The 12,135-nt window shown below is 44.3% G+C and overlaps 1 protein-coding gene across 1 annotated transcript in view; it reads left to right on the top strand.

Moving 5' to 3' along the window:
- The window catches only part of ANO2 (anoctamin 2), a 277,547-nt gene that overhangs the window by 49,335 nt on the left and 216,077 nt on the right, over nt 1-12,135 (top strand). The gene's annotated exons all lie outside the window — the stretch shown is intronic.

Genomic DNA, 12,135 nt, shown 5'->3' with positions numbered 1-12,135 from the left:
ACTCCTTATTCCTGCAAGCTGGTCTAGTGGTGCACAGACTAAAGGTGCCTGAGTCCTGCTACCAGAGCCCCAGGTCTGAGACCCCTGGCACCTCATTCTTGCTTTCCGTCCTGTTACTTGTTTAAAAGGATTATCCACTAGTGCTAAAACTGTCACTTGTTCTCCTCTATGAATGATATGGCTGTCAAACTGATTTTGGTGGAGAAAAGAATATGAAGCAACAGTTTTTGGATGGGGAACCTTTATTTATTTATTTACTTACTTATTTACTTACTTACATTTATATCCCACTCTTCCTCCAAGGAACCCAGAGTGGTGTACTACATACTTGAGTTTCTCTTTCACAACAACCCTGTGAAGTAGGTTAGGCTGAGAGAGAAGTGACTGGCCCAGAGTCACCCAACAAGTATCATGGCTGAATGGGGATTTGAACTCGGGTCTCCCCGGTCCTAGTCCAGCACTCTAACCACTACACCACTCTCCTTGAAATTAATGGGAGCTACTAGACTGTCACAAAGCTCCCCCTCCATCACCGAACCTGATGCTGGTCTTTCCACAGAAGAGGGTGAATGAGTGATCTAGGTAGAAAGAAATCTCTAGATAAATGGATTGGCACATGAAATGTCTTTTAAGATTGTTTTTATTTCTGATGATTAAGAAGTACCAAAAATGGGGCGGGGGGGGGTGCTGATCTGTCTTCTCAACCACCTTATATTCAGATTAGTATACAAATGATCCTGTGAATCTCCCACAATGTCCCTCCCTCTTTCCCTCCAGCCTTTCCCCCCGAAATGTTCTGTGAACATACTTATAGTGAAGGGTGAGGATACTCATATTGACAACAGAACAATTAAAAACTTCTTAAATGTTGCCAGGTGACGTTTTGGACCATTTTAGTTTTCTATATTTAATGTTCCTGTTGATTGACATGTGTTAAAAACCAATACAAATTATTGGTTTGAAAAAATACCAGGGCCTTTGCCCTTAATGACCTTGGGTAACGAAAACATGCCAATGCCTGCCAGTGATCAGACAACTTCTAATTCCAATGACTGTACCCACAATGCTATAACTTATCATTAGCAATGGAAGCAGAATCACTTAGACTTGTATCCTCAGGGCCAGGAACAATAAAGAAAGAAGGCTTAGGCTAAGGTGACATGCAGGAGACACAATGCAGGTCTGGCTTCAGGAAACTTTCCAAAGAGCACGACTAGTGAAGAGAAGGCCTGTGTATTTGCAGAGGCAAGAAAGCCTATAGAATGTTCAGAAAGAAGTAGGGTGAGGGAGATGTCTTTAGCACTGAAGGTGCTTGTCTGGATCTGACTGGTGGTGGTGGTGCTGTATCTTCCTTTCCAGCTCCATAGTATTCTGTTCCCATAATATTTCTCCAGAGTCTGGGTATTGTAGGATTCAAACAACAAAAAAGTGAAAATGGGAAAAGAATTTCAGGGTTCATCCAAGGAGAACACTGAACTTTGAAGAAGAATTTTGGGATTCCTCCCAGGGAGAGTTTTCAGAGAATTTTCTCAGGTGAGGACAATTCAGCATCCTGGGAGTGGATAGCTCCATGACTTTTACTGGACAGCGTCCAGTAAAAAGCATCCAGCCCTAGATCCCATCTCTTTTCCCAGTGGCTAACAAGCAGCTCATCATCATGGACTCTGTTGTTCACGCATGTGTTGAAGTCTGTTTGGGATCCTTCCAAAGCTCTCCTTAGTTCTAGCTTTTTGGTGGGAGCCCCTCCTCTGGTGTCATCAGGCTCTCCCTCTTTTCTTCATTGTCTGCTGCTGCGTTCACAGCTTTGGCTCAAGGTTCCTTCTATTTGCTCTTCAGGCTCTGTGTGAGAGAACTCCTTATTGTTTCTTGTTATTTTTTTACATTTATTCTAGCTTCCCGATAGATAGTAGTTCTTCCTGCCCTTACATTTTCTGTCCTTTTATTTCGTTTTGGCCCCCTCCCCCTGGCCTTAAAAAACAAACAAAAAACGGCCTAATTTTCCTCCTGTTACTAGTGTTACACCCTGACAGTTTTTGTCCTGCTTTTGATGGAAAGTGTCTTTTACTAAGGCTCCTTGGAATTTCTCTTGGTATATGGAAGCAAAGAAGACAAAGCTGACTTTCAAACATTGTTCGGGTCGCCGTGCAAAACTGCTCTCTACTGATGGCCACTCCCTTTGCCCTTTGAAGAAGCTCATAAAGTAGACTTCTTTGCCTTTTGCCTGCAATTTGGGAAACAAGCATGCAAAAACCGTATTAAGTCCCTTCGGGCATTACTGTGGGAGAATGCCATAGCCACCTCGTACCTGCCTAAGACCATGGCTTCCCCAGTCTTGGAAAAGGCACTGCCTCAAATTGACCTTTCCCTTATGGGGGTTCCGGCTATAGTGGAGACTTCAGGGGTCTCCATAGCCCCTGCTGCTTACCCACTGCAAAATACCGTGAATGGGGCACAACTTCATCCAGAGGCCTTGGGGGCTTCAACATCTGTGACTGCCATTGCCTCACTACCGACTGTCACCCCAGTACCCTCTGTTCTAAAGTGCAACCTGCCATCTGATTCTGCACTAAAGACAAATACAAAGCCTCTGGCTATGGACCCATCCTCAAAGCCATGAACAAAGGGATGGCCAATACTGCCCTCTCGACAGCCTGTGCCATGGGCCCCCAAGAACTCAGAAAGTTCTTCAGTTCCTCCACTGACACAAACGGGATCACTCCTGACTGAAGGGGAAGTCGCTGCCCTCCTAGAACCCGGCAAACTCGTGGCTAATAACCGCCTGAGACTGCCTGACCTAGCAGCATGGGATCGTGTCTCAACCCCTGCGCTTCCTATGCCTTCAAAACTGGAGAGAGAACACCAGGGACCACTGCATCCAACCCCCTCTTCAGTAATGAAGCCCATACCGGGACCCATGGGATCAAACCCGACAGCCCGAGCTCGCACTCCACATAGGCTGTATGACGATGCAGACTGCTACCAGCTGGAGAACGATTACTATGAGGACCCTTATGATTTGCCACTTCCACTATGACTTGAATGAAGATGCTGACTACTGGCACCACACCTCAGGTGACTATGCCCATGGCTACTGGGAGGACAGGATTTATCCATGCAGCAGACGATCCTGCTCCCCCTCTCCGGGAAAAGGGAGAGGCAGGAAAAGGGAGGAGGCACCATTCAGGAAATCAGGAAAAGGGAGAGGTACCATTCACACTCACCAGCGAGGCCTCAGTACCGATGGTTGGATTAGTTGCCATGAAGATCGCCTCCTCCTGAACCCAAACCCATTGCTCGAGGTCTCACACCCCAAACAACCAGAGGCTTCCAGAGGATCATCCAACAGCCCCACCTATTCCCCTGCAGCAGGATCCTCAAGGGGATTGGACTCTGAAGAATCCTGACCATGAACCCCTGGCACTGCTACAACTCATGCCTCCAGGCCAGAGCACATGAAGCACATTTTCAGGGGGACTCCGCTAATGAGGACTCAGGGGAACTTTCAATTCATACATCTCCATTGGACAATTTGGAGGATGCCAAGCCTGGCTTTCCTTCAGAGGATTTTAGATCGCACTTCGGGCATGTGCAACATATGACAACCTTTCTTGGCCTTCAGACCAAGAGACCAAGAGGACCCTATTTTGGGGATTATTGATTCCTCAGCTCACGTGCCGGTCACTTTACTAACGTTCAAGCCCTTGATTGACACAACCTACAGCTACTGGCAAAAATCCTCTTCCACCCAGCCCATGTCAAAGAGAATTGAGGCATTGTTCAGGGTATAAGTGGACAACTGTGCCTTTTTATAGAAACATCCTGTTCCAAATTCTATAGTGGGGGAGATGGCCCAGTCAAAGTCCAAAAATAAGGCCTTGTAAGCATGCATTGACCATGAAAGCAAGAAACTGGATGCCAATATTCTACTTCTACACTCCAACTAAAGGTGGCCAATTACCAGGCCTGACTGGGCAGATACAACCACTTCCGGTTTTGGGGGGTGGGTGGGGGGAGATGACTCAATTCCTAGAACTACTGCCTCCTGAACAAAATGATCTGGTCAGTACATTAAAGAAGGAAGCCCTGCAACTTGCAAAACAACAGCTACACTCTTCCCGCCACCAGGCCAACTGCACTGCTCCAACCATGGCCTCCTCTATTGGATTATGCCACCATGCCTGGCTGTGCTCCTCAAGCCTAACTTTTGCAGCACACTCACACATAGAGGAACTTCCTTTTGATGGGGAGCCTTATTTGGTACCATGATGATACTATGGAGCAGGTTCATACACTTCACACTAATGCCTGCTCCATGAGCTTCCATTCTTCTCAGTCAAGACAATACAAACCTGGCAGGTGGAACTGCTCTCCATTGCCAAAACCTTCGACTTCTACTCAGCTTCACTCTTATGATAATTCCTACAGGTCTGGCCACTAGGGTTCCTTTTGCAACCCTGGCTCCTTCTCCACCCCAAAGCCACAACTGGACAAGGCAGTCCACCTTCACCAAGCAACAGTGACTCATCCCTCTCCATTCCTACGATGCATCTCTGGGTCTTAATGATCATCAGGCTAGGCTACGCCATAGAGTTTACCCAGAAGCCAGCCCCTTGCCCGAACAGAAGGTGGTGGAAGTATGAAAAAATGCAGTAGAGCCAGTTTTGGACCATCAGGACAGGGGCTTCTGTTCCCCTTTCTTTGTGGTCCCAAAGCCAGATGCCTGCCTGCTGCCTGGAAGAGTTAGGGATTGGTGGGCAGACAGGCAGGTAGCAGAGAGGCAGCAGAGCGCTCTCCCAGTGCTCTGACTCAACCAGCCTACATCCAGCTGATTTTGCAAATGATGGGAGAGCTTCTCCCATTGGTGACCACTGGATTGCCGGCACGGAGGAATCTTCATTGGCTGCCACAGTGGCATGGGACAGGGAGGAGACTCCTGTTGGTCATGAGAGTGTTGCTGCGGCCCCCTGAGAACAGGGACCACACAGACCTGGGACCCAAGGTCTGGGGGAAATGGCACCACTGATGACAATTCACATTTTTCCACCGCTGCTCCACATAACTGGCAGTTGATGGCAGCTATGGGGTATGAATGTGGAACATCATGAATTCATGATGCAAGGTATACTTTACTAGACATTACAGAGTGGGAATGGGGAATTAATCATGTGACAGCCACACACTGTACCATCTTGACTGGTTTGATCCTAACTTCCAGAACTGCCTACCTTCTGTTGGGTGATCCTTCAGGCCCTAAAAGGGTTTCTGCTTGAGCTTGCCACTGTTGTTGCTTTGTTAGTCTCCCAAATCAATCAAACCAGGACATATACAATAGCATGAATGGATGGATTATTCACATATTATCAAGCTAACAGAACATTTTTTAATGATTCCATCTAAGTTTGATTTATGAAAGCAAAATTTACATTTGGCCAAAAATAGGCAATGAAAGAATTATTTCCTGCCCAAAATAATATTTCATAGTTTCAGATATGATTACCATTCCTTATTATTGCCTCATTAATGTGTGGGTCTCTGCACTGATGTATGAAGGATAAGCTTGTGATATAAATGGAGTCATTGGGCACATTATATGTTGATCTTTCTGACAATTTTCATTAATGCTGAACCATGTGTAAGCATAGCTAAAGAGAGTGAACTTGCTAGATCAATTTCCACAGATGATTCCTGGGTTTGGAAACATTGATTTATGAAATAGCATTGCTGTTACATAACTGTGGCAGAATGTACGCATGAAAGCAAATTGGTACTTAGTCATCCTAAAAAAGAGTAATGAACATCTGCATTAAGAAGAGTTGAAATCTGATAGCCTTCATTTCGTGGAAGTCCAACTAACTCTTAGTTAAAATTCTACCTTTGTTTTATCCTAGCAAAATACCCAGCATTATAATGGGAAAGTTTATGTATTGCATTTATGTTTATGCATTGGATGGGCTGCATCTCTGTGGTTCAGTACATTCCAACCCACATCCCCACAGGGTGGGGCAATAAGGGCCAGGCCACTCATTATCAGGGATAATTGGCAGGTTTTGAGATCATGGCAACATTATTCCCAAGTGCAACCCTATATTTTTCCTACAATGGAGCATGACAAGCATTCACATGTATAGGACAAGTGTTCACTTGTATAGGTGCACTGTGGCGGGGGACACCACTGGGAGGAAAAGCCTGCTCCTTTCTCTTTCCTTCTGGTGGCTCCAATGTTCCTAGGTTGAGAATTCAGCTGCCTTCTTCTTTTGCACAGCTCTATTTATATATGTGTACGGGGCACCTTTGTCCCTGGACTTCCAGGCAGTAGTCCAGTCCCCTGTAGGCCTTGGGCCTCCTGAATTCCTTCCTGGATGGGAACAGAGGAGCAGAGGCGTATCTAGGGAAAATAGCCCCTAGGGCAAGCACTGAAATTGCACCCCCTGTCCAAACATCTGACAGCCATCTTTCAGATAACTTCACCATAATATCAGCTGAAAAATATGTCAAGCTCATTAATCTTTTAATATTGCAAAAACTATTTAGCAGTGGACGTAGCCAGACCAAGAAAATGCTGGAAAACTACAAATTTCAGTACGCTGGTGCTCATAAAATACCCAAATACTATGTGGAGGTGTACTTGGAAAACTAAACAGAAGTGCCTGTCTAATTCTCTACTATGCCTTGTAGTATCACTATTACATAAGTTTTAAAAATAAATGGAGAATTTGACTTTTCCCAGATACTCTGAAAATAATTAAAGGATATGCAGAGTAAACTGTGTCACTGTTTGGAATATATTCTAGTATTTCAGAAAGACAGTTAAAATGAGAGAAAGACAGCAAGAAACTCCCAGTGGGCCTTAATACTAAGGATTTCACACTCAAATATGAAAATTGAGCTATTTAGATCAGTGGATTCAGTAGGTATCCCGGCGGGGTATAGAGTCCAGGAATGCTCAGATTGTGGCACTTTAGCTCCTAGCTTCCACTTTAAGCCATGAGACAGCTTCTTGGTTATCTTATTATGTCTGATTTTGTTTTTAACACTTTTGATAGTTTGAGGGCTGAATTTAAATTGACACAAGTAGCGAATAGACAGTTTATTCAGCTTAAACATTCTTTAACAGGGCTTTATGGTCCAGATGCAATTGCTGTTTCTGAAACACTACCCCTTTTACTAGATTTGGAAAATTTAGGGGAGGTATTTAAGCCAGTAACATTTTTAATAAAAAAAAATTAAAGAGATGGATAAGACTGATATTAATTATATATGAGAACTTGGAAATAGTTAACTTGAGTGTCCTATTCTTTTAAATCAATGGCATGTGTCCTTGAAGGCAGTAAAATCTACTTCTTTAGACCTCAATACGAAGTTAATAGCAGAAGCTTTTGTTTTGTACCTACTGGACACCACAAATAATGTTTAGGAAAGATTGGTTTCAGACTCCCCAATGTTGGCAATGTAATTTAAAGGAGTGAATGCTTACACGTATGGTTTGGGCCTATTCTGTTGTGGTATCGTTTTGATTAGAAATTCATAAAATTGTCAATATGATTGTAAAGCGATATTTGGTTATTAAAGATGTTCATTTCTTTTGGGGATATATCCCCAAACTAAGTATGGAATTTATCTTTGCACCAAGAATTGTGGATTCTTCAAGCATGGGGAATTATCAAAAGGATACAACGCTGGAAGGATAAATTTACTCTTACTGTGGCATACATTAAGGCTGATTGGAACTGTCTCCCCTTTTGAGCTAAATTCCCCACATTCGCCCAAACTAAGGGGTACAGACCAATCACCCTCAAGGCAATTTCATTAACACTTCCCTCCTGTTGCCAGTGGACTGCTACATCTTTCTGGCTCCCCCTGTCTATCCACAGGAACTCTTGATGGAGCATGTCACACAGGGAGGTACACACCCCTCTGTCTCTACTGCATCATAGATTTTGTCAAGATAAGACTCTTCTGCATATGGGGGCTTTGCCTGCCAGGAACCTATGTTATCCCAGTCAGACCCTCCTGGTGCAAAACAAGCATCTTCTGGGCATTGCCAGGGTATTCTGCTGCATGTGTAGACTAGGCTTCTGTCAATACCCGGGGACATATTATAGACAGGGGCTCTTTCCCTCTGTTCTCCATAGCTTTTATTGTCTTGCATAATCTGTTATAAACATTATAATACAGAGGTTTGATATAAAAGGCTGCTCTTAAAAAAGAAAAAAAGTTTATATTGAAAAGGCTTGCATCAAAAGAATAATTTGCCATCACACAAAAAGGCTTACATCAAAATAAATGCATAAGTTAAAGCAGATGTTCTTTGAGAATAAGCAATAAATAATAACCATTAAACAGTCAATGCTTGAAACTCCACACACACACGCCCTTGAAACAATATTTTGGCCCAATATTTTGGCCCAAAAAGACATTTAAAAAGATAATTCTTTAGGTGTTTTTGGCATTTCAAAATGCATTCTCAAAAAGAAAAAGTACAATAGTACAATTCAAAGCTGTTGTCTCTAGTTTTATAAGAGACTGGCACCATCATGGAAGAGGTGACTAGTTTACTCTGCTTCTTGTATATTTAAAAGTCCATTTCTTCAACCAGCCCTAGGCTGGTTGTTGGCTTACCCAGTCTGCTTATGATTAAAATCACTGTCCGAATTTGGACATACAGTCATCCCCACCAATTGTAAGGGTTCCATTCCAGAAAAACCCTACGACTGGCAAATTTGCAGTAGGCGAGCAATTGAAAACAATGGGAAACAGGACATTAGGGGAACTGCGATAGGCAAGACAGCTAAAAATGAAAGAAAAAATACCAGGAATTGCCCAAATCACCTAAAATCACCAAGAGTCAGCAAGAACAGATTGAACCTCTGGACATTTTTTAACCCCTACAAATCACTAAAAGGTATTTTTTTGGGGGGGAAATAACCCCACACTAAATGTGATTTTAAATCATGAGTGGTTGCCAGGGTCAGCAATGAGTGGTTGCCAGGGTCAGCAAGAGGTTCAGAATGAACCTCTGAACCCACCCAATCATGGACCCCCCCATCACCAAAAATATCTTGCCAAACCATGGATACTCAGGTTGTGGTTGGCGAGACGGGTCACAATTTCCCAGTCGCAGATACTCAAAACCACAACTGGGGGAAACAGTGATTGGCGAGGGATGACTGTAATGTGGTGCAGAGCTTGGAACTCCTTTATGTCCAAATGCATGAACCATGGTTTCTCTGCAAAAGCAACCTGCAGTTTGCCTTGCCAAACTCCAGTTTGAGCCTTCGGTTTTCAGGAAGGTTCACCACCAGTACAAGAGGTTTGGCCACCAAAGAGTTAAATCCAGAATTGAATGGCACTGTAACCACAGTTCCATTCAGTTTTTGAAAGCACAATGTAGGGATGTGTGAACCAGTTTGACCTCGAGCCTGTTCGCTATCAAGCGGGCCCAGTCTGAGGGTTCGAGGCTGAGCTGAAACCCCAGCTGGCTCGGGGCCAGTTCTGTTTTTTTAACTGGTGGTCTTACCACCTCCAGGGCCTCAGAGAGTTCTGCTCTGGCCACAGGTGGGATCTCCAGCGGTTTCCCCTCCCCTGCCAGCCTCCTGAAGTCTCCCATGGGCTGTTCTGCCCCATATATGTTTATAAGCACAAACACTCCATGTGGCAGCATCAGCTGGGCATCCCATTAGAGCACCAGGATGGAAACAAATGATGGAGGGGGGGCACCCAAGGGCTAGGTTTATATGGCAGCCCTAAACAGGGATGCTTGAACAGTCAAATTCTATTTTCTGCACAAAATGTTTGGGGAAGAGAGGCCCTTCACTTTCCCCTTGGGGCTACCTGTGCAGTTACTAGGTTTACTCATGAGATGGTCTGAGCAGCAGGATCAGCATTGCCCCAGTGAAAGGAGCAGTTTGACGCATGTGATGACAGTGGATGCTGATCCCAAGCATACTGCTCATCCAGCCACTCAGCTGGCCTCCACATATGCATGCAGGCCATGTCCTGGCCACACAAATGGCCTCCGCCAGCTGAGTGGAGGAGCAGAATCCTCCACTATGTGGGTGCTGGGTGATGCGCCACTGCTCCATACAGCTTTCAGGTGCAGCGGGAGGAGAGGTAAGCACCTACTAGTTTACAGTTAACGGTGCCTCCTGCCCCCACCTGGTGGCACCTGCATCAGCCACCAGAGGCGTATCTAGGGAAAAGAGCGCCTAATGCAAGCACTGAAATTGCGCCCCCTGTCCAAACATCTGACACCCATCTTTCAGATAACCTCACCATAATATTCGCTGAAAAATACAAGTCCAGCTCGTTAATCTTTTAATATTTCAAAAACTATTTAGCAGTGGACGCAGCCAGACCAAAAAATGCTGGAGAACAACACATTTCAGGATGCTGGGGTTCATGAAATACCCAAACACTATGTGGAGGTGTACTTGGAAAAGTAAACAGAAGTGCCTGTCTAATTCTCTACTATGCATTGTAACATCACCATTACATAAGTTTTAAAAATAAATGGAGAATTTGACTTTTCCCAGATACTCTGAAAATCATTCAAGGATATGCAGAGTCAACTGTGTCACTGCTTGGAATATATGCTAGTCTTTCAGAAAGACAGATAAAATGAGAGAAAGAGAGCAAGAAGCTTCCAGTGGGCCTTAATACTAAGGATTTCACACTGATTCAAAGACAAACTCACCATTAATAGCCATATTATTAAGACATCACATTTAACTCACTTATCACAAGAAGCAAAGTAAGGGCAAATGAATACAATCCTAGCTCATAAGCTTCAGCTCAGTATTCACAAGCCCCGATTCTCTATACATAGTGCAAAACTGGATATGTGTACAGTGACTTATATTATATTAATTAAAAAAAACCAAAAAAAAAACAACCACCTTATCTGTAGCCCCTTCAGGGGGCCTCCTAAAGGCTTGGGGGGGGGGTCTGCAAAGGTTCCTCCTCCCCCTGCAGGCCTCTAGGGCCTCGCAGGGACCATTTCAGCATGTGCTGTGGCCATTATTTTTTTTAAAATTAATCACTGCTGAAAACAAAATGGCCAACGCGCATGCTCAAATGCCCTCTAAACGAGTGCAGGGGTTTAAAATAGGGGTGGGGGAGAGGCATCTTTATCATGAAGAGGCACTTAATTGCAGCCAAGTACTCATGCCTTGGCTTGCAGCCCTCATAAGAACACAAGAACCTAAGAACAGCCCTGCTGGATCAAGCCCAGAAGGCCCATCTAATCCAGCATCCTGTTTCACACAGTGGCCCACCAGATGCCGCTGGAAGCCACAGGCAGGAGTTGAAAGGGGCATGCCCTCCCTCCTGCTGTGACTCAACTGCAACTGGTACTGTGCAACTGCAACTGGTATGGAGAGCCAGCGTGGTGTAGTGGTTAGAGTGCTGGACTAGGACCGGGAGACCCGAGTTCAAATCCCCATTCAGCCATGAGACTTGCTGGGTGACTCTGGGCCAGTCACTTCTCTCTCAGCCTCACCTACTTCACAGGGTTGTTGTGAAGAGAAACTTAAGTATTTAGTACACCGCTCTGGGTTCCTTGGAGGAAGAGCGGGATATTAATGTAATAATAATAATAATAATTAATAATCAAAAACCAGGCAACCTCCCCTTTGCCTTCACCTCAAAAACCCAAATGCCGTTTAACAGAAAAGCAACAAGAACTAAAGCAAAAAATAACTGAGCACATGAACCAAACAACCAACAGGGTTCCACTTCCAGCTCTAAAAACAGTTGCCAAAAAACAACTTGCTCAGGCATTAAAAGATGTCAATGCTGCACTTGCAACCCAACAACCAATAATTTGCAAGAAACAACCCAACTAACGTACAGTGCAGCAACAATAACAACACAAGAGCTTGGATATAAGATCAATGGACCTGTAAAAAAAGAAAGTAGTACAACACCTAAATGGAAGATTAGATTAGAAAATAAAATCTCCAGGCTTAGGTCAGATGCTAGTAAATTGAAAGATATGAAAGACAAGAAGCTGAAGAATGAAAACACCAAACAGTATCTGATCCAAAAATACCACCTAGATTCAAGGAAAATTAGAGAAGTCCTGGAAAGTAGTAGTAGTCCTGGAAAGAATAAAGCAGCAAATAACAGCAGTGTCAA

This window comes from Hemicordylus capensis, chromosome 5 (genome assembly GCF_027244095.1).
Source record: "Hemicordylus capensis ecotype Gifberg chromosome 5, rHemCap1.1.pri, whole genome shotgun sequence".
NCBI lineage: Eukaryota > Metazoa > Chordata > Lepidosauria > Squamata > Cordylidae > Hemicordylus > Hemicordylus capensis.
The sequence above is the reverse complement of the archived record's forward strand: the minus strand, read 5'-3'. Positions and strand labels throughout refer to the sequence as shown.